We start from the raw sequence: 20177 nt of genomic DNA on the forward strand, positions 1-20177 counted from the left end.
AGCCCTGCAACCACCCCCCTCTCGCCCCCCAAAGTCATATAAGTGCCTGCTCAAATATGGAAGTCTCCCTTCAGGGTATAAAAAGCTCTTTTCAAAAGAGTTTTAACTCTTGTAAGTCTATAAAAAGTACATATGTGTAGACGTGAACTTATTTGCTTCCCACACTTACCGTCTCTGAGTGGCCTGTTTTGGACAACTTTTCTCTTCCTGACATCTTTTTGTCCAGTGAAAATGTGCTAAAAAACACGTGTGTGCTTTTTTTCTACTTCTTAGCAACTTTTCTTTCTTTCTTTTTTTTTTTTAAACAATTTTTCTTCACTCTTCAAGAAACAATGCAAGCCTCCTCCACCATTTCAGGCCCTGCTTCCTAAAATGCTCTCTGGCTCAGGGCCTTGCTTCTTAATGTACATTTGGCTTGTAGGGGGTGGTTTTTCCTTTCCTTACAACAGCTCTGTATTTCTCCGTGGAACATCGGCATCCTTGCTCAAGCGTCAAGTCAACTTCTGGACACTTACAAAGCCTGTGGATCACTGCTGAAGTGACTGTTTTTATTTTTATTTTTTTTAAGATTTTATTTATTTGAAAGAGAGAGTGAGTGAGAGCAGGAACTGGGGGAGAGTGAGAGGGAGAAGCAGGCTTCCCACTGAGCAGGGAACCCAATGCTGCAGGTCTCGATCCCAGGACCCCCCCTCCCATCAGGACCTGCGCCAAAGGCAGAAGCCCAACCTACTGAGCCACCCAGGTGTCCCCTGAAGTGACTGTTTTAAAATACCATCTCTGTTCTGCCAGGTTCTTGAATGGTGTCCCTTTTATATTCGATCCATAATTGTTGCCACGGAGGACAGGCTTTGATAAAGACTGTCAGTCTGTGTACCTGGCTGTATACACACATGTTACCTGAGCCTACCTGGCTTCCTTGTAAAATGGAGTTCTAGGTAAAGGATGGCAGTGGTGAATATGAGGCGCACCCCTACCCCCCTCTCCCCACCACCACTGACATTTTCAAAGAAGTTGAGGCTGGTTTTTCCTGCAGCAGGTATGAAACCCAGAGGTAGAGATGTCTTTAGGGAAGGTGGAGAACTCCTACATTTGGGAAAAGGACCGTCCCTTTATTTTGCCCTTGCTGGAAAAGCTGTAACAATTGTCCAGACAGGGAAGAAATTGGCGAATAGAGGAAATCCTGGCGCAGACTCCCAAGTGTGTAATTGGAGGGAGGTGCAGCCTTCCTCATTGGTTGAAGGAATGAGATAATTACACAGTAAAACTGGGAAGAGGTCAGTTTAGGATCAGAGAGTGGTTTATGAACCAGCCCTTAAAATGGGGGTTCTTTTATTCACACTCAGTTTTGTGGGAGAAGCAGAGGTGAATCAAATGAGCCTGCTTTTTGGGGAAGCCAGCTCCTGTTCTTGACTGTGCTGTAGCCTGTACCCATCTGCCGGGGTCCCAGACCTGAGGCCCAGCTCTGGTCAGGCCTAGCCATGTGACTGTGGGCCAGTCATTGAACTTCTCCAAGCCTTACTTCTTTCGTCTGTAAAATGGGCATAATGCACGCTTCACATTTATAGGAGGAATTCAGTTCGGGAGAACGCACTTGGCATGTTGAGCAGCCTCGCCACAGATGATAGTGCCCATCACCGTATGCTTTTCCTTTGTGTTTCTTTTGGTGCCGCTGGCCTCTGCTGGCTTTTGTTTCCCAGCACCCTGGAAGAAGTAAACTCAGAGGTCCAGCATTTCTTCGGCTCTCCCCTTATGGGCTGGGAATAAGGCCAACTCTTTTTGACATCCTGCAACTAAATGTGTTTAGGAGTGAAATCGACAAAGCGTCCTCATCCTCCCTGCCCTCCCCTCACATGCCCCCCACCCTGCCCCTTGAAAGCTGGCAGGCCGCCTTCTAAGTGAGCAGCCCACTCAATGACCCACCTAGAGAGGCCTTCCGGGGCTGGCTTGTATATGCTAATAGGCCTGACTTGTCCTGGCTTGTTTGTAGTGATTTGTGGAGGCATTTATATGCAAATACTATCAACTTGCTGAGTTAATTATCATGTGCCTCCCCCCACCCCCCCTTCCTGCTCTGCCTCCCAGCCTGGCTCTGCGGAGGGGACTGTTCTCATTCATCCCTGCGCTCTTCCTGTCTTGGCCTCCTCCCTCCCTTGTCCTGTCCCCTTCCTGTCCCTGCAGGTCCCATCACAGCTCCTTGCTGCTCTGTCGCCCATCACTGGAACCTCTGTCGTCAGGGGTGGGCACGCGGTGGCTGGCCCAGTTGAAATCCTCCATGAGTGGTGTCTCTTTGCAGTGCAGGGCCATCTGGCTCACAGTTTTAAACCCCATGGTTTACCTACTAGTTTGAAAAACAGAGCTACCCAGACCTATCAACCCTTGACACTCAGTCCTCACTCTGGTGAGAAAGTAGCTGTTGTTTTAACATTATTATTATTATCATTATCATCATCATCATCATCATCATCATCATCATTTTCGTGTGCCCACATTGTTTATACCACTAAATCTTCTTACCATTTCTGAGCTTGCCGAGAAACTATTTTGCACAGGGGTGCCCCCTCCAGCCTCCTACCCCTGAAAACCCAAGTATCAAAATGTGCTTGAGTGGACCTCAGTTCTGGTTGCTTCCTGCTTGTGTGTGAGCCCTTTTGACATTTGGGTTTGGGTAATTCTTTGTTGGGGGACGTGGAGGGGGCATCCCTGACTTCTTCCCCACTTAGTAGCACACACATCCCCCCCCCCAAACAAAATGTCTCCAGGAATTGCCCACTGTCTCCTGGGGAGGCAGGGTCACCCCAGGTCGAGAACCACTGGGACTGAGATTCCATTTATTTCTCCTGGATAGAAAGATGGCAGGTTCCTGCTTCCGCCTCCAAGTTAGACGGGTTGACCAGCCTGCGAGCTTGTGCTGCGACCCAGCGGATATCAGATGTTGCCATTTGCTTAATTTTGCTGTCTTTTTAGCATTTGAAAATTAAGACCCTTTTCTCTTAGGGCATGGTAATGGGCTCATGTTTGAGGTTTTATCATTTTTGTTCTCTAGAGTGCGGTCCCATAGAAATAGAACCCAAGCCCTATATATAATTGTACATTTTCTAGTGGTCATGTTAACAAAAAGTAAAAAGAAGCAGGTGGAATGAAGTTTAAAATAGGGGCGCCTAGCTGACTCAGTCAGTAGAACTGGCGACTCTTGATCGCAGGGTTGTAAGTTCGAGCCCCACGTTGGGTATAGAGATTACTTAGAAATAAAAAATCTTAAAATATATAACTTACACATACATTTTATGCAACCCGCAGTATCGCCATGACACTCTTGTTCAGCAGTTGGGACCAGCTGCATTTCCAGCGCTCGGGAGCCATATGTTGTTAGTGGCTGCCCTATGGGACAGCTCAGCCCTGGCATGATTCTGGGGGTGGCTACCCTACTGGACAGCTCAGCAGTGTCTCGGATCATTCCAGCCCTTGTCAGCCCTGAAATCAAGCCATGTTCTACTGAGTCTGGGGGAAAGTTTCTTCCTTCTTTCTTAAAGAAAAAAAAAAAAATGAAGGCTTTATGTTTATTCTCTGAAAAGTAGGGCCTTGACTGCACAGCTGCAGCCGTGAAGCGTGGAGTGAGGTGGAGGGAGCTGGGCCTCTAATCTGTGGGGAAGCTCCCCCGGCCTCCGGGCCTCGTGGGGGAGGCCCTCTGGGCAGTACCCTGGGCTGGGCCTGGAAGGAGGGTAAATATTCCGAGGGCTCAATGTACTCTCTCACGCCGCACAGACTAATGGTTCGGGTTAATTTTGTGTACAAGGCCCCTTTTGTTGGAGAAGGGGGTGAAAGTCCGCAGCTGTGACCGGAAACAGGGCAAGGGCCTACTGGGATGACCTTGTTTTGGAAAGTCTAAATGGAACACTAATGGCAGAGATCTGAGACGGGTGATGTATGTGTGTGTTTGGGCCTAAAGATAAGGTGAAGAGTATTTTAAAAGTTACTTCAGTGCAACCTTCCAGATAATCGCAGGCCTGGGGCCAGTTACAATTTATGGTGAGCTGGTAGTCAGGCCTGTGTGTTGGCCTCATTTTATCTTTGGAGTTCAGGCTCTGTAGCTTAACTGGTGGGTGCTCTGTTTGTTTATTTTATCATTTTTTGGAGCGGGGCATTGGGGGCTCATCAGGTTTTTCAGGGAGGAAGAGCAGCGTTTTATAACGCACGAAGAGCTGTTCGAATTTCTGCTACCGAGTGCCTTGGGCCACTTCACTCCTAGCTGTCCCTAATAATAACAACGTAAGCTGGGGTGTTGGATTGTAGAATCTCCAGAAGCCTGGCCTGCAGGGCCATACCTCCCGCGGTGCCACAAGCCTGCCAAAGGTGTGAGCTAGGAGGGGGTGCCGAGGCTTTAATATAGCTCCAGCTCCTGGGTTTCTTTCATCTCTGAGGTCAGCCTTTTCCTGTTGCCTCTCCAGTTATTGAAACAGTGTCTCTGGGCTGGCCAGCACACACAGCACACGTTCCTACCAGACAGGGCCACCTTGGGTGGTGAGATCCTAGCTTTTTCTGGACAGCAGATACGTCATGGTATCTTCTGTCACCCATGGTACCCTTTCATCCCTACATTGAGCCGGTCCCTCAACACTGCCCTTCTTCTAGTTTAAAGAGATCCCGAAGCTTACAAAGCTACCATTGATTTGATGGACGCATTTGAGCAGCGGCTGGCTGCTCACCTTCCTACCCCAGGATTCCCTTGGAGGCACCTTGCACCACAGAAGGCTCCCAAGCTTTGTGCTTGGGAAAAGTATGTTCTTCAGCTACTGGGGACTTTGCATTTAATAATATATTTTATAACCGGGTTGTGGCACTTGGATGTTGTTAAATCCTGCATGGTTTCTTATTTGCAGTTTGACAAGGTATAGTTTGGTGGGGTGGAGGGGGAGACTTTTCTTGAGGGGCAGTAAAGGATCAAATGGGAAGTTCTTCTGAGTTTTGGACTGAATTACAAAAATAACTTATTTATTGAGAGACTGGAGTATGTTTACAGATATCTCTTTTTTTCTTTCTTTCTTTTTTTTTTTTTTTTGAGGGTGGGGATGTGGCCTAAGTTTCCTTCAGACTTTTCACTTTACCTATCCCCTAAGCCACTGCCATCTGCTTTAAAAAATTTATTTTTTTCATTTTAAATCCTCAAAGACAAAGGGACCTGGAAGCTCAGACCTGTCCTGCCACATTCCTGAGTAATTTGGTTTTGATTAACCCAAGGAGAAAAGTTGGTTTCTCCTAGCGACCGAGGGGATCAAAGCACCAGGAGGGGCAGTTCCCCTAATACACGCGGCCCCCCTCCCTCCCGCCTCCTGCCGCCTGCTCCCCCTCCCTGGCCTTTTCAACCTCCCCCTCTTTAGAAAGCCTGAGCAGGAGTTATTTCCACTTTCTGACTCTCAGAGAGGTGGAAGTGTATCCTAGAGCTTCGGATGGACAGACCAGGGAGACATAACCCCCCATTCCTTTCTTCCTAAACTCCTTTTCCCCCCACAAAGCTGCAAAGCACATTCCTGTGTTAATCCTACTGCTGGAGGAATGCAAATGGCTGTAATTGTGCGCCCCAGGACGGGCCTTCCGCATCTGGGCAGCTTTTCTTCTTTGAGGAGGTGGCTAAAAAGTTCATTTACATGGAGAAATGAGACCGGCCTGTGATCCCTAGTGGTGGGGGGGCACTTTCTAACAGGAAAGGGGCCTCGTCTGTGGTTGCTACTCCTCCTCCCCCTTCTCTCCCCATTTTAATGTGTGTGTATACTGGGGTGGGGGGGGTAGGTACCAGGCTCCTGCTGGGAATATTTTATGGGATGGGGAGGGCAATTAAAAAGGGGGGGGGGACTCTGCTTTTGACAGTTAAGTAATCAAGCGGGAGCATCAGGCAAGGCTCGTCATAGGCAATGCTTCCATTAAACCACAACAAACAACTTTGTATTATTTTCTAAAGCAAACTTTTGGTCTCAGGGGTAATTGATGATGTTTTAGAAGAGGGGCTCCATGCCCCTGACCTTATCTAGCTTCTGTTAGATACCTGACCTGACCTTCCACCTTTTTTTTCCCCCCTTTCTCCTTCTACTTGCAGTTTGGCAGTGGGTTATTTGGATACTAAGAATTTTCGGGGCAATTGGAAGTATCACTTGGGAGTCGGTACGTTGTAGCTTTAGGGGGATGTTCAAAATAGACCAGAAAAATTCTGTCTTAGTCATATTGAAGGACATGAGCTCTCGGACTGAATCAGAAGTCGAAAGGCAGACTGAGGTTCTAGGACAGCACTGTTGTAGATAGAAACACAGTACGAGTCACATGGGTAACTTCGAATTTTCCAGTAGCCACATTTAAACAATTAGAAAGAAAGTGTTGAAATTAATTTTGATGTTTTATTTGGGCCGGTATACATACCTGAAATGGTGTCATTTTAATATATTATCAAGATAAGTAAAACTATTAATGAGACATTTCACATACTTAAAAAAATCCTGTGTTCCGCAGGACGTCTCACTTGGGCCAGGCCACATTTCACAGGCTCGGTAGCTGCAGGGGCTAGTGGCTCCCTACTGGACGGGGCAGGACTACCTTAGGATGCTGCCCTGGGCTCCTCCGATGCATTCCACTGATGGAGCTGAGTCACCCGTTGTCTCTTGTGGCCAGCTGCTTCCATTTACTGGAGTTCAAGGGTACAGGCCGTAACCGCGCACAGTTTCTTCTGTAAAAACTGCCTGGTTCCCCTCACACCCTCGCAGGATTGTCAGGAGGCAAAAATGTGACGCTGCTGCACAAACGTTTTGTAAATTGCTTCCCGCTGCCCTTACTTACAAGTGGAAAGCGGAGGTATCCGTCCGGTTTTGTAGGCCTTTCCAAACAAAGAATCCCAGCAGTGGCCGCAAGGTGGGCCAGTCCCTGGTGGGAGAGGGGGTGCGGTAGGGCTACTGTGATGTGTGAGTTCTGCCGTGTCTATGACAACACTCTTACTGCTTTGTATGTCAGCCCCTCTTTCTTCGTGAGATCACAGGCTGGCAGGGCTGCAGGAGCTCAAGAAGCCACTGGTCTGCCCCTTTCCACAGCGGTTACCTGCTCATGGCAGGACTGGGTGTGAATCTGGGGCCCCCGGATGAGTGGGTAACCCGTGCACTCCACGGTCTCACAGCACGCAGGCTTCCTGGCTAGTGTGCTGGGCAGGTGTGGTTGGCAGGTGTGGTGTGTTGCCTGGAAGGGCCTGCCTTCTGGAGTCTGCAGTGCTGCCCCTGTGTGAGGTCCTGCTGTTGACCAGGTCACCAGTCCCAACCGGAATGCCCTTCTCCTTCTCTTCCCCTAGTGTTTATTTTGAATTTCTGATTTCTCACAGGATCTTAATGCCATGCACAGAACATTCTTTCTGTAGTCTGAGGCCGGTGGACATCTCTAGTTGCAGGAGGTGAAAGGGAGGGACAGAGGGTGATAAGGAAAAATCAGAAACCACCTTGCCTGTGAAGATAAGGGATGTGATAGAGACAAGAAGCCCCAATCTAGACTTTTTTTTAAAAAGATGAGAACAGAGCTTTTTTTTTAAAGTATTAATTAACTAATTCGTTAAATAGACGCCCCTGCCCAACGTAGGGCTTGAACTCAGGACCCTGAGATCAGAAGTCGCATGCTCTACTAATGGGACCAGCCAGTTGCCCCTAGACTTTTTTTTTTAATAGGCTGTTAATATTTTTCTCTTGTTCAGTTATGAAGTGACTTCTTCTCAAAGCTAGGTGACTTAGGTCCTGCTAAGCTTACAGCTCTTCCAAGTAAAGTAGAAGGGAACGCTGTCCCCTGGCTTCTGCGAGCAGACAGAGCAGTGGTAAAGCGAGTCCCACAGAGGGTGCATCTTCTTTCAGAGCTTCCGTGAAGGACTGGGGTTTTCTCACTATTGATCTTAGCATTCCTTAGTCGACGCGTGGGATCAGCTCAGTTTCCCTGCAGCACTGCTGTGCCCAGGGCACACAGCCAGCCTCTGCTGATTTCAGGGCCTCCTGGGGGAGAACGGTGGGATTTGTGCCCCTGGTAAGCTGAGAGTCGGGTGTGGGTTTGGGGTTTTAGGGAGGGAGGTATCTGATTCCTTCAACAGGCAGGAAAAAAACTGTGAAAGTGTGAGGTTGAGTGGCCCCCGGCGCCGGCCTCTGCTGGGGACGTAGTAGCGCAGCTGTCTGACCCCGGGTGAAAAGTTCAAATCTGCATTTAAAAAGAGTGCCAGGACCCATGCTGCCCCCCCTTCCCCAGTCAAGTTGAAACCGTTCACGTTTTAGAGGCTCTGCTCAGGCCTTGCGCTGGGATATCCAGCAGCTCGGAGTTCCCGTCTGCCCTGACCCGGGGGATGCAGGAGGGGGGGTGGTGGCGGGCTCCCGGAGACGCCCTTCTCCGACGACAATAGCTGCTGCCACCAGGTGCCCCCCAGCCCACCTGCAAGGAGAGGGAAGTTTCTTCTTCCGTCAGACAAGGGGAGTTTAACCCCTTTCTCCACATGCTCTTGGCGGGGCCCTTCCTCTTCCAGCATCCTCCTCCCTCGAAGGCTGCCATGGGCTTCGTGGAGGTGCTGACAGGGCTCCAGGGGACCCTGTTTGGGGGAGGGGCGGCAAAAGGATGTCTGGTGGCTGAGGTTCCCTTTCCATGGAGGGATGCTCCCCTGTCTTGAGCTTGTGGTTTAAAAGGCTGTGCTGGGTTTGTCTGGGCTGAGTGTGCCAGTCCCCTTCCCCTCTGTGCCATCCCACCCTCCTGAGTTTTTCTCCAACCTTCCACGGCCTTGGGGAGGAAATCAAGATGGGCCGCCAGGGGTCAGGGAGGGCTCAGGCTGGGGGAGGGGGGAAGAGTGGGGATGGGGTGGAAAGGGGAGCCTGGCCTCCTCATCTTCAGCCCTGAGAAGTGACAGAGAAGCGACAGTGTCCGCCTTCTTCCCCTTTCCCCATCCTGCGCCAGCTTCCCCCCTGCTCCGAGGACTGTCTGGCCATTGCCCTGCCCGGAAACCCTTCCATTCAGTTTCTGATTAGTTTACTTCATCGTTTAGGTGAGTACAAACCGTTCAGCCTTTCCAATTTTATATCCCTAAAGGGTCTGAGTCTGAATGCAGATGGGCATTGGGCCCCTGTGGTGTTGGTGACTTTCCCCACCCTCTCCCAGGGCTAACGGGCAGGTCTCTAACCTGCCCTGAGGAGGAAGATACAGTCCTTGGCAAGCCCCAGGACTAGGGGCCACCTCCCTGTTCTTTTCCTTTGGTTCTGAATGCTGAGATATAAAAAGTGGTGTTGGAAGGCCTCTATCTGTAGGACTGAAAGTTGAAGAGCACAAAGAGGAAAGCTTCTCTGAAGGGAGAAATCTGGTGATTTTGAGCTCTTGTTTGAGGAGGAAAAGAAGTTTCCTGTGTTCCCCTTGGTTTGTCAAATGCACTTGTGGATTTTGACTTTGGTTAAAGTAAGACCTTAGCACTGACCAGATGGCGTAGTGTACCTTTGTTTCATTTGGCCTGACTCCTTGTTTAAAGGATAATTAGGAACTTAGGCTTTTGGACCCCCCCCCCCCATAAGAAGTGTGGTGAAGGATCTGTTTGGTCAGTGTGGCATGTCTCCCTTACCAGGGTGGGACATTTGTATTTGGTTTTTTTCCTCAGGGGAACATGGGAACTCAAAGTCTTGAGGGCCACACAGGGTCACTTTTCCCACAAGGTTCCAGAATGCACATTCTGTTAGGGAACTGGCATTCCCTCTGAAATCCTAGTGCCCTCCCTTCGCAGTCAAGGGCGCCCTTCTTTGCAGCCTGAGGACCACTGTGACCTGCAGGGGAAGGAGTGGGACATCATCCCTCGGTCCATTTGCCTTCTGGTTCGTGAGTACAAGGCCCGGGAAGTTCTTTCTCTTCACTGTGGTGGCTCGGAGTCCAGTCATGCCATCACAGGGGCATTTTAATTAGCAGTGCCTTAGTCATTAGTGAGTTATTGTTTTTGTCTGGAAACACTTAAGTACTGTTTACTCGATGTCTCAACGAAATGCAAAACAGCAATTAAGCAGAAATTTGTTGTATGAGGCAGGAACCAAAACGGATTGTCAAAAGCAGGTTGTGTTTCCTCCCAACCAAGTAAAATTGCTTTTCCTTCGGCCTTCTGATAACTGGATTGCTCCAGATCCTCTGTGTCTTCACGACCTGCTCGCTAGAGTTGTCTGATAGAAATACTCAGGAGCTTTGTCTTCCCCTGTCCTTCATTCATTGGTGTGGACATTCAGGTTTGGTGAAGTGTTAATGTTTACCCCCCCCCTTTATTTTGGTTTGCTACCTGGGATATTTCAAAAACCCTTTTCAAATGAAGATTTGTGAAAACTCGTGCTTGACTTCCATTTGTAGAACTTGAACGTATTTTCTTTTTTTATTTTTAAGTAATGTATTTATTTTTTTAAAGATTTTATTTATTTATTTGACAGAGAGAGAGACAGCAAGAGAGGAAACACAAGCAGGGGGAGTGGGAGAGGAAGAAGCAGGCATCCCACTGAGCAGGGAGCCTGATGCGGGGCTCAATCCCAGGACCCTGGGATCATGACCTAAGCGTCCTGGGATCATGACCTGAGCCGAAGGCAGATGCTTAATGACTGAGCCACCCAGGCGCCCCTGAACGTATTTTCTTTATATTTCTTGAGATCAGGTGCCGTTGTTAGTCTGATAAACCCTTCCTGACCTCCTGAGAGTATTGAGGCACTGGGATATTTCTCCATTTTACTTAAAATCTTGTATGGCTTCGTGGAAGAGAGGCTAAGGCAAGGTGGAGCTGGAGAGGCACTAGAATGCCAAAAAGAAAAAAAAAAGGTCTGGGGGATACGCATGTGCATTGCCCACAACTTTGACAGGAACCCAAAGGAAGGAGCTGCTCCTTGTCCAAACAAACAACCAGCTGCTTTAGTAGGGTTCTCACCCCCCAGAATGCAAGGCTACGGATAATGCAATCACAGAACAAGGCTGAGGGAGCTGCGGAGGCGGGGCGGGGGGGCAGGGAACGACGGACAAGTGAACTCTGAATTATGTCATGTCGGCCTTCTTTCCAGGAGACACGTCTGGTAATAAAACTCTTCTCACCAAGTTCGTCATTGGGGACCCCGGTTTCTTACTGCTCGGGCTCTTGTCTCACGCTCCCTGTCTCTTCTTTTTTTTTTCCTCTTTTCCCTTCAAACAATATCTTCTGACTTCCAGATTTCTGATAAATTGATAAGAGGCATTGCGTGAGTCAATAGAGCTGTAGACACTTTGCCAATATAACCCCGGCTCTATTGATCTGCCAGTAAATTAAAGTCTTACTTAGAGGCTGCCGATATTTCTAATCTCCTGCCTCACCAATTACATCCTCCCAGCTACCTGGAGAGGGGACTTGAGCCTTAGAACCTTTTTTGTTGTTGTTTTACCAGGGGACTGCTGTCCTTCCATGGGGTTGGGGACACTTGCTTTGCTTAGAAAGGGGAATGTGGAGGAGAATGAACCAGCTTAACTCCTTGTATGGGATCTGTGTTCATGCTATAGGTTCATTACTAAACATTTCTGGAAAACAAATTCTATCAAGGTGGTTACCTATATTTTGTAGCAAGTCCGCAGGCTGCTCTTAGCCTTGGATTTGCTCCAAATTTGGAGATAAAGTTGAGAGTAGCTGCTATTGGAGATACCCTGGGGTCTTTTATGACTGTCACTCACTTTTTAAAGAAATGTTTTATTTTTTTCAAGTAATTTCTACACCTAGCGTGGGGCTCGAACTCACAACCGTGAGATCAAGAGGCGAATGCTCTTCTGACTGAGCCAGCCAGGCACCCCAACTGTCTCTCACTTTTAAACCTTGTTGACAGTCTTTCTCTTTCACTGGAAGAAAATGGGAGGTTTTTTTTTTTTTTTAATTAAAAGCTGGGTTATTTGTGTTTGTCACTTAAAAAGAAGTAAACGCTTGAGAGTTTGTGGAAAAGAAGAGATTGGAGGGGATGCCCAAGGTAAGAATGACTGGAGGAATGCTCCATTCTCATTGGAGCAGAGAAAGCGGGAGAGAGAATCCATTTCTTTGTCCATTGTAACTTTTGCCCATGTGCCCCTACTGTCACTCCCCTCTCTGCCCCTTGTTCACTGGTTTGAAGTTGAGTAACAATAACAACAGCTTAAAGATGTCCCTGCAGGAACAATGGGGCTCATAGAGTTCTCTACGGGGATGCCCACTTTCCGCCATGGTGGTTTGGGCAGATCGTTCGTCTGATAAGCTCCTTTCAAGTCCCATTTGTGTGGTTGGCTTTGAGAAGAAATCTCCAGATAAATGCTCGTTCTCTCTAATACTCCAGAGCCAAAAAATCAATGGGAGGGATAATTCTTTCCCTTGTCCAACACGCACTTCAGTGTGTTTCTACCTTGAGTGTTATTCAGGTTTTTTTTTTTTTTTTTTTAAATAGGCTCCACACCCAATATGGGGCTTGAACCTACAACCCTGAGATCAGGAATCATGTGCTTTACTGACTGAGCTAGGCAGGCACCCCTCAAAGTTTTTTTAAAACATTCAGCCCCGGAGTCCCATCTTTCTCCAGCACTGTGAGGACGGAAGTGTTGAGAAGTGCCTGGTGCTTTAGTAGAAAGAACAGTGTAGACCCTTTTCCCTGGGAGTATTTCTGGTCTTCCTCTGTCTTCTTCCTCTATTCACCTCTCAAGTGGTAGAGGTTGATGGTGAGCTCAGGTCAGGTAATATGGGAAGCTTGCCAGGGGGTTCATCAGCTGGCTGAGTTAGGGGGAGAAATGGAAGGTGCATAGGGGCCCAAGACCAGGGAGGAGGCATTGAATGGCCTCCCCTTCTTAGCCCAGGCCTTGCAGGACTGCCAGAGGGCGGCTAAGACGGCGTGCCTGAGGCGGTGAAGGAAATCTCCTTCAGGGTGGGTTAGGTCTCCTTGTACTGGGGCCTGGAGACAGCCTCTCCACGCTTCCCTTGGCTCCCTCGGGCTGAGTGAGTGAAGGAGATGTTAGACAAGGAGAAACCCCAGGAGGCTGGGATTGACTTTCCCCTTTGTTTGGATTGCATTGTGTTGTAGGAGGTGTTTAAATCTTGTTCACACCTGTCGAGGCTGAGGCCTGGCTTTGAGAGCAGTTTGTAACAAGACTTCTGTTGTTGTTGCCGAAAAGGTTTCTAGCTCACAACAGAGGAACTTTATTGTAGCAACTTGTTAATGTTCAATTAGGCAAATTCTGGGTGCCCTGGGGGCAGTGGAAGGGCGTGCTGACTTTTCCTGGCTGCCCCTGCCTCCGTTTGCAGGGATGGCACGGGAAGGAGCAACAATGTCCGGGGGCTCCTCCAGGGACAGGTGGGGTCTCCGTGGAGGGGGAGAGCCCCTCTGAGGCGTGGATGTGGGGCAGGGTGCGGACAGCAGCTCTGATGCCGGCTCCGTGCCTTCGGTTATAATAGGCTTCCCCTGTGTGTTGGCACTTGCTGACTCTCCAGCCGCTGGGTGGGGCGCAGGCTGTGCCTCACTCACAGTTTGCATACGGGTTGGGGGGGGAGGACCCCAAACCCAGGGAGGGGCAGCTTCGGCATCCTGCTGCCCCCGGCCCCAGAACCCTGATATCTTTGGGAATCTGAGTTTGACCGGCCACACCTGTGTATGTTCTCCGGCCTTCTTTGTGGCACGATTCTTCTTGCATGACTGTCCAGCACCTTGATGGACGGTGTTTTCCGCCTTCTGGCGGACTGAGGTCTTGCGACTGTGGAAAGGGAACACGGGAAGCTCATTTCTCGAATAGGAGGGTTGACTTGGAGGTACTTGCGTTCTGCCACATGAACGTGTCTGGCTGACAGTTGTGTCATCACGGTAGGAAAGGGGGGGAGATTGGAGCCTGTGCTGCTTTAAAAAAGAAACAGAAGGAGAAGCTCAGGCCAGGCCCCGTCCGTCCTCCCCTGGCCCACGGTCAAGATGCGTCTGGGACCTGCAGCCCGAAGGCAGTGGGAAGTGGGTATTCCCCTCCCCACGGTCGCAGGGAGTCGTCTGTCCTGGCAGGGCCTGGCTGTAAAATATTGCCCCCCGTGGCAGCCTCGCTCCATAGTGTTGAGCGATGAGGAGTGCGGGGCACCCAGCAGTGTATTAAACACTAGTTGAGCACAGGAGGGGCAGTATATCACAGGAGAGAGATAAGCAAAGTTCTCTGATAGTGGATCAATGAAGGTTAGTGACATCATATCTCAAAGTGAGGGAACCTGCTTTCTGCACAGCCATTTATCAGATCACAGCCCTGGAAGGGCATTAACCCCTTTCTGGCCAGGTTTTTTTTTTTTTTTTTTTTAACTGAACACAGACCAGAACTCTTTCTTGGTGAGGGCAGGGCGAGGTGTCAACGCCCCCCCCCCACTGTATTTAAGGACTCTTCCTGTGCCAGTGTTAGAAATGCCTTGTGCAGTTAGCGGCGGCTTGGGCATGCGCTGTTTGTGGAAAGTTTCTTAACTTTGAAATTTGTGCAGAAATTCTCATAAAAAGTCAGTGTTTCTTTTGAAGTCCTAAGACGGCAGCATGTCACAGGTGTGTGGCAGTCTTGCTGTCAGACAGCTGGGGGCTGGGGTTTATGTTTGGGGTCTGAGGGCAAGCGGTTGGACCGCACTGATTATTAAAATTGCAATAATCAGAGAACGGCCCTGATTTGTCATTTTTGACGTTGTGGAGCTCTAGACATTGACCAGTCCCCTGGTGGTTGGGGATTGGCAAACTGCTGCCGTAAGCTGGTTTGTATGGTCTGTGAGCTCAGGATGGTTTTCATGTTTTTAAATGGTGGTGATGGTTGGAGGGGGCGAGAATCAAAGGAAGAATGTATTTTGTGACATGCGAAAATAGGTGAAAGTCAGGTTTGATCGGGGAACAGCCAGGCCTGTCCGTGTCCGTGTTGTCTCCGGCAGCTTTCCTGCGGCCGCAGGCAGGGCTGAGGAGTCCGCGCAGAGGCCACGTGGCCCGCAAAGCCGAGCACACTTACCTGCCTCTTTACGGGGGAAGTTTGCCAGCCTCTAGTCTAGCTTCTGATCCCACATCGACTGCCAACTAGTTGTGTGACCGTGGGTAAGTCACTTTCTCCGTTGCGCTGGTCTGTGTAATAGAGTCTTGTCCCTTGCCTGCTCCTGGGGCTTGCAGAAATCGAGTGAAAATGGGTGAAAATGGCTAGCGTTTTGCACAGCGCTCAGCAGACCCCCCAGAATGTAAGGGCCGTGGGGCTCTTCCTCATACAGACCTCGTGCCCATTGTGACCGGGAGATCCTCTCCACGGGTGGTGTACCTTGTCTCCTTCCTGTGTCGGGTTGGGTGAAGTTCGAGTCTCTTGGACTCTGAAAACTTGAAGGCATGCATCTTCCCGGAGCGAACATCTTTTGCTTTGTAAGGGACCATCAATTTTCTCCTCGACTGCCGAGATTTTTATCCTTAAAGAGTTGGATCACTTTTCTTTCCTTCCTAACTGGTGATTTATAGATGGAGAGTCCAAGCCTTTTCCTGTAGGTCTCGGACTGTTTATCTTTTTGGTCGAGCCCTGACAATGTGCTGGCTGGGATCTTCATGTTGGCCAGGGTGTCTGGGGGCGAGATGCCAGTCGCAGGGCCCAGGGGTGGCTGGGGGGAGGAGGGAGGCCGGAGATCCCAGCCCAAAGCTAATGGGCTGATGTCCAAGTGGAAAGTGTATTTTCATTGAGGAAGTGTAGGTATTAGTGGAGCCTGGATTACTGTGTGATTGTGCTGTCAATACTGCCGTATTGAGTCCGTGAGAGCCCACACAATACAGGGAAACACTTAGCTCACTACTGCTGCTTATTGAGAAGCCAATAGCAATTTACTTGCTGACACTTGACATCAAATCCATTCCCAGAGGTGGAGCTCCTGCAAACTACCAGGGGAGCTCTCTCCCCTTCCCGGGGCTCTCTCCTACCTTGGGGGTCTGCCAGTGTGTGGCCTGCGGGGCCAGTGGCTGCCTCCCAGTTGGGGGCGGGCGCGGGGCGGGGTGGTGATGGGGGAGATGGTCCTGTTTAACTTTCCTAGCCAACAAGGCATTTTCTTCTCTTCCTAATCGCTCTTGTACTCGTCTTCTTTCAACAAGTACTAAATGACCCTCTCTTCACTCCTCCCCGGGGTGTGAATTTTCTGCATGTGGGAACTTTCTCCTCCTCTCTCCATAAAAAAGTTTGTTCCTTAAAAAGGATACATGAGGAAATCATATGTGGGAGAGAGGCGAGGAGTGCCTCATCTCCAGAAGATGGGCGGGTGTCTGAGGCAGAGCACTGAAGGCTGGGAATGTGCTGTGTGTGTTGGGGGGGCAGGGAACCCCCCCATGGAACCCAGGGCAGGGGAGCAGAGACTCCCGATGCCCACGCTCCAGGGACACACGTGACTCCAGGGTGCTGGGATTAGGCACAGCCAACACTCTGTTCCTTCTGTAACTACTCATGTGGAGTCTATCTGCAAAGTGGCCGCTTGCTTTACAGTGTTTTCACATGGCCAAGTCACTTCAGTGTCTTCAGACCCTGGGTTCTTCTCTGAGTAATGAGTTCACAAATCAGGGTAACCCGGTTCTGGGAGGCACAATATGAGACACAGCGATTTGGGGGTGACCAGAGTCCATGGTTCCTATTGGTCCCTTGGCTTCTCTGAATGCTGGCGCCATTTGGGTTTGTCTCCCTGTTCCCGTGCCTTGGGACCCAGTCCAGACCGTTTTTTTAGTGTGTCTTACGTGGGTCTCTTTGCAACCACTACTTGGAGGTTGGGTGAAGGGAGAAGCTGGCTTGGTTGTGAAGGCTGGACGATCTCCAACCCAGTTACCATGGATGGTGCCTGTCGCCTGTAGGTGGGGAAGGGAAGGCGGAGGAGGAAGCCTTTGCCTGTGGAATATTGTGAGGCTCCTTGGGCACTGGCCGTCGATTCCCTGGAGTCTACTGCTTCCAGTGTCCACCTTACTCCTCCGTCTCCCTCCCTTCCCCCACCTTTCCCTGCTTACCCCAGCTTCCTCCTTGCTCTGCCAGACTCGGTTGTTTTATTCATGTCCAGCAAAACTGTAGCAGTGAGATTAGGGCGCTCTGACTGTTTTACCTTTTATCCAGTGACCTTGACCGTGTCCAGAATTCGATGCAAACGTGTGGGCAGCAGCCTATGTGTCTGTTATCGATGGAGCACCAAACTGGGGACGGTGTTACTTGATTACGATAATGCACATGCTTTGTTTATAGGGAACTTTCTCTGGGGAGATGATGGTGCTGGAAGGCAGTCCCTCTCCCTGGTTTACAGATGGGGCAATGAAAGCCAGTGTCCCTTCCAGTAAGCCTGTCCAGAAATGGAGGTGTCACCCAGAGCTTTGTTGCTTTTTGTCACAGTCTGACATTCGATGGGGGCGCATTGCCTCGAGACCGACACCATGGCGTGTGTTGTGGGAGCACGCTTCTGCGGTCTCCAGCTCTGGGTTTGAGGTCGCAGACCTACCTGAGCTCCGATGCCAGCAGCCTTCAAGATGCTCGCGTTAACCGTTTCTGAGCCCCGGGTGTCTGTACCCCAGAGAGAGCGGCTTGAAGGATGTCTTAGGGGCTCCTAGCTCCGGATGATCGCGAGTTGGAGTCCGGGGGTGACCGAACCGTTGGGACGCAGGAAGTACTGGCATTGAGCACAGTGACGTCGCTCCATTCCTGGAGAAGTTGATCACGGTCTGGCTGCTCCTCGGCTCGTGGTTTTAATGGATGGATTGACAGAGAAAGGTCTGCCTGGGCAGTCAGGCTGGTTGCCGAGCAGTGTAAAGAGGTAGAGGCCTCGGTTTTGTCCAGGACGGGTTGCGTGCGCAGGCTCCTACGCCTTCTAGATTTAAGAAAGGGACTTCCTGGATTTCTTTTCATCTTTAAGACATTCTCCAAAGTCTCTGGCTGTTACTTTGGCACTTGTGGGAGAGGCCTGCATGTTAGTAAAATTTAGGGAGTTGCCATGCTCTGCTTATCTGATTTCACCTTAAATTTCTGGGATTGGACCCTCTCTTTATCCCTGAGCTCACAGGCCTCGTCTGGGCACCTGTCCCCTCATGGCTGAGCTTCTGCAAGAGATTCTGTACCAGCGATCGAAAAGTTGAGGCCTGCAGGCAAAACCTAGCCTATGGGTGTGTTTTGTTCAGCACATACTGTATTTTAAAATTTGGCATATTTTGGTGTAAAAATCTGAATTGGCACCTTCACTTGGAACAAATGGGGAGATTTGGCCCTTGTGGGCCTTAAGGGCAAAGACTGGCCAGAACAGGACAATGGCGCCCCCTCTTAGGAGGAGCACGTGCTTTTTAGATCACCAGGCTGGGTCCCTATATTTCTGTTACCTTGCACCTGGCCAGCTCACTGGTGTTTGTCACCTGCCTGGCCCTTAGGGGTATGTGCGGTCTGTGATCACGCCATGTAGACTGACACCGAAATTCCGTATTTCAGCAGTTCTCGGTGGAGGTGGTCTTGCCTCCCTCCTGCTCTGGGGACACTGGGCGATGTCCGGAGACATTTGTGGTTGTTAAGCTGGGGTGGGGGCAGGGGGGAGACGCTACTGACATCTGGTGGGTGGAGGCCAGGGATGCTGCTAAACCTCGTCCGTGCACAGGTCAGCTTTCCCCACCCCCCGCCCAGTAACTGTCCAGCCCCAGTGTCAGTGACACCGAGGTCAGGAGATTCTGCTTGATTTTCTTCTTCTTCTCCTGATCAGGGGCTTGCAGTGGCTCCCTGACGCCTAGCATTTTCCACCTGCCTGCAAGGACTTGCAAAGCCTGCTGCCATGAGGCCTGCCCTTCCCGCTGCTCTGGCTTGCCCCCCTGCCCCACTAAAGTTCCCAGTATCGGTGCTTTTGCCAGGTTGCACTCGGTGCTGCTGCTTTCTGTGGGTGTCAGGCTCCTTTCCTGCCCTTGACCTTTTGTCCACTCCTTCACCAGATGTTTGAGAGCTTTGTGTGCCAGGCCCCATTCTAGGTGCCAGTGATGTCTCAGTGCGGGGTGAGGAAATAAAGAGAAAAATCCTTGCCTTCAAGGAGCTTATACTACCCGCTCTCCCTCAATCTACATACTCCGTAAACTGCCCTGTTTTAAAACATGTTCAATGTTGTGGGGGGAAAGAAGAGCTCAGGGAAGGAAGAGGGAGTGCTGTGAAGGATGTGGTTTGCAGGTTAAGTGGGGCTGGGAAGGCCCTGTGAGAAGGGCAACATTTGAGCAAGGATTGGAGGCTGTAAGTGATGGAGGGTTCTGGATAGAGGGAAGAGCCCTTCAGAAATGCCGAGCGGGGAGTGCCTGGCATGGCTGGGGAGCAGCAGGAAGCCCGCTTGGCCAGAGCGGGGTGGGGAGGGGTGTGAGGGGGAAAGAGCTAACAGGTGGCTTACAACCTCAAAGGCCAAGGTGCCCTGAGGGAGGTGGCCCTGACGGGAGGGAGGGGTTCGTCCCCAGGCGTGGCGTGACCAGACGAGTTGGCAGGCTCCCTTCGGCAGCTGTGCTGGGCTGAGGGTGGAAGTGAGGGGACCGGGAGGGATGACTGCACCGGCCTCGGCCAGGCAATAGGCGGTTCCAGCCAGGGCCCTCGAGGTGCAGGGGTGAGAAGTGGTGTGTTAGTTTCCTCTGGCTGCCGTAACAAAGCGTTGTAAACAGTGCCTTAAAACAACAGAGATTCATTTTCTCTCCTTCCTGGAGGCTAGAAGTCCATGTCAGCAGGACCATGATCCTTCTGAAGGCTCTAGGCAAAGATCTTTCCTAGCTTCCAGTGGCTGCTGGTGATCCTTGGCGTTCTTTGGTTTATGGCTGAATCCCTCCAGTCTCTGCCTGTCTTCATGTGGCCTTCTTCTCTGCCTGTACTTTAGTGTGTCCTCTTCCCTTTGAAAGGCACCAGTGATTGGGGTTAGGGCCCACCCTAATCCAGCACAACCTCCCCTTCACTCAATTGTACCTGCAAAGACCCTATTTCCAGATAAGGTCACATTCTGAGGTTCTGGGTGGATGTGAAATCTGGGGGGACGCTTCCAGTCCACTACAAGTGTTCACCCTCTGGATGTATTTTGAAGGTGGGGTATGGGGTGGGAAGGAAGGAAGAGTCAAAGATGTCTGGGGTGACCGGAAGTATGGGGTCCCTCCTCAGAGGCCCTCCCTCCCTTGCCCCAGGGCCACCAGCCCCACCTCACCGGTTATGACTTCCTCACCCAAGTGAGCCCATCGATCTTT

The sequence above is a fragment of the Ursus maritimus genome, unplaced genomic scaffold (assembly GCF_017311325.1).
Source record: "Ursus maritimus isolate PB19 unplaced genomic scaffold, ASM1731132v1 scaffold_19, whole genome shotgun sequence".
NCBI classification, from domain to species: Eukaryota; Metazoa; Chordata; class Mammalia; order Carnivora; family Ursidae; genus Ursus; species Ursus maritimus.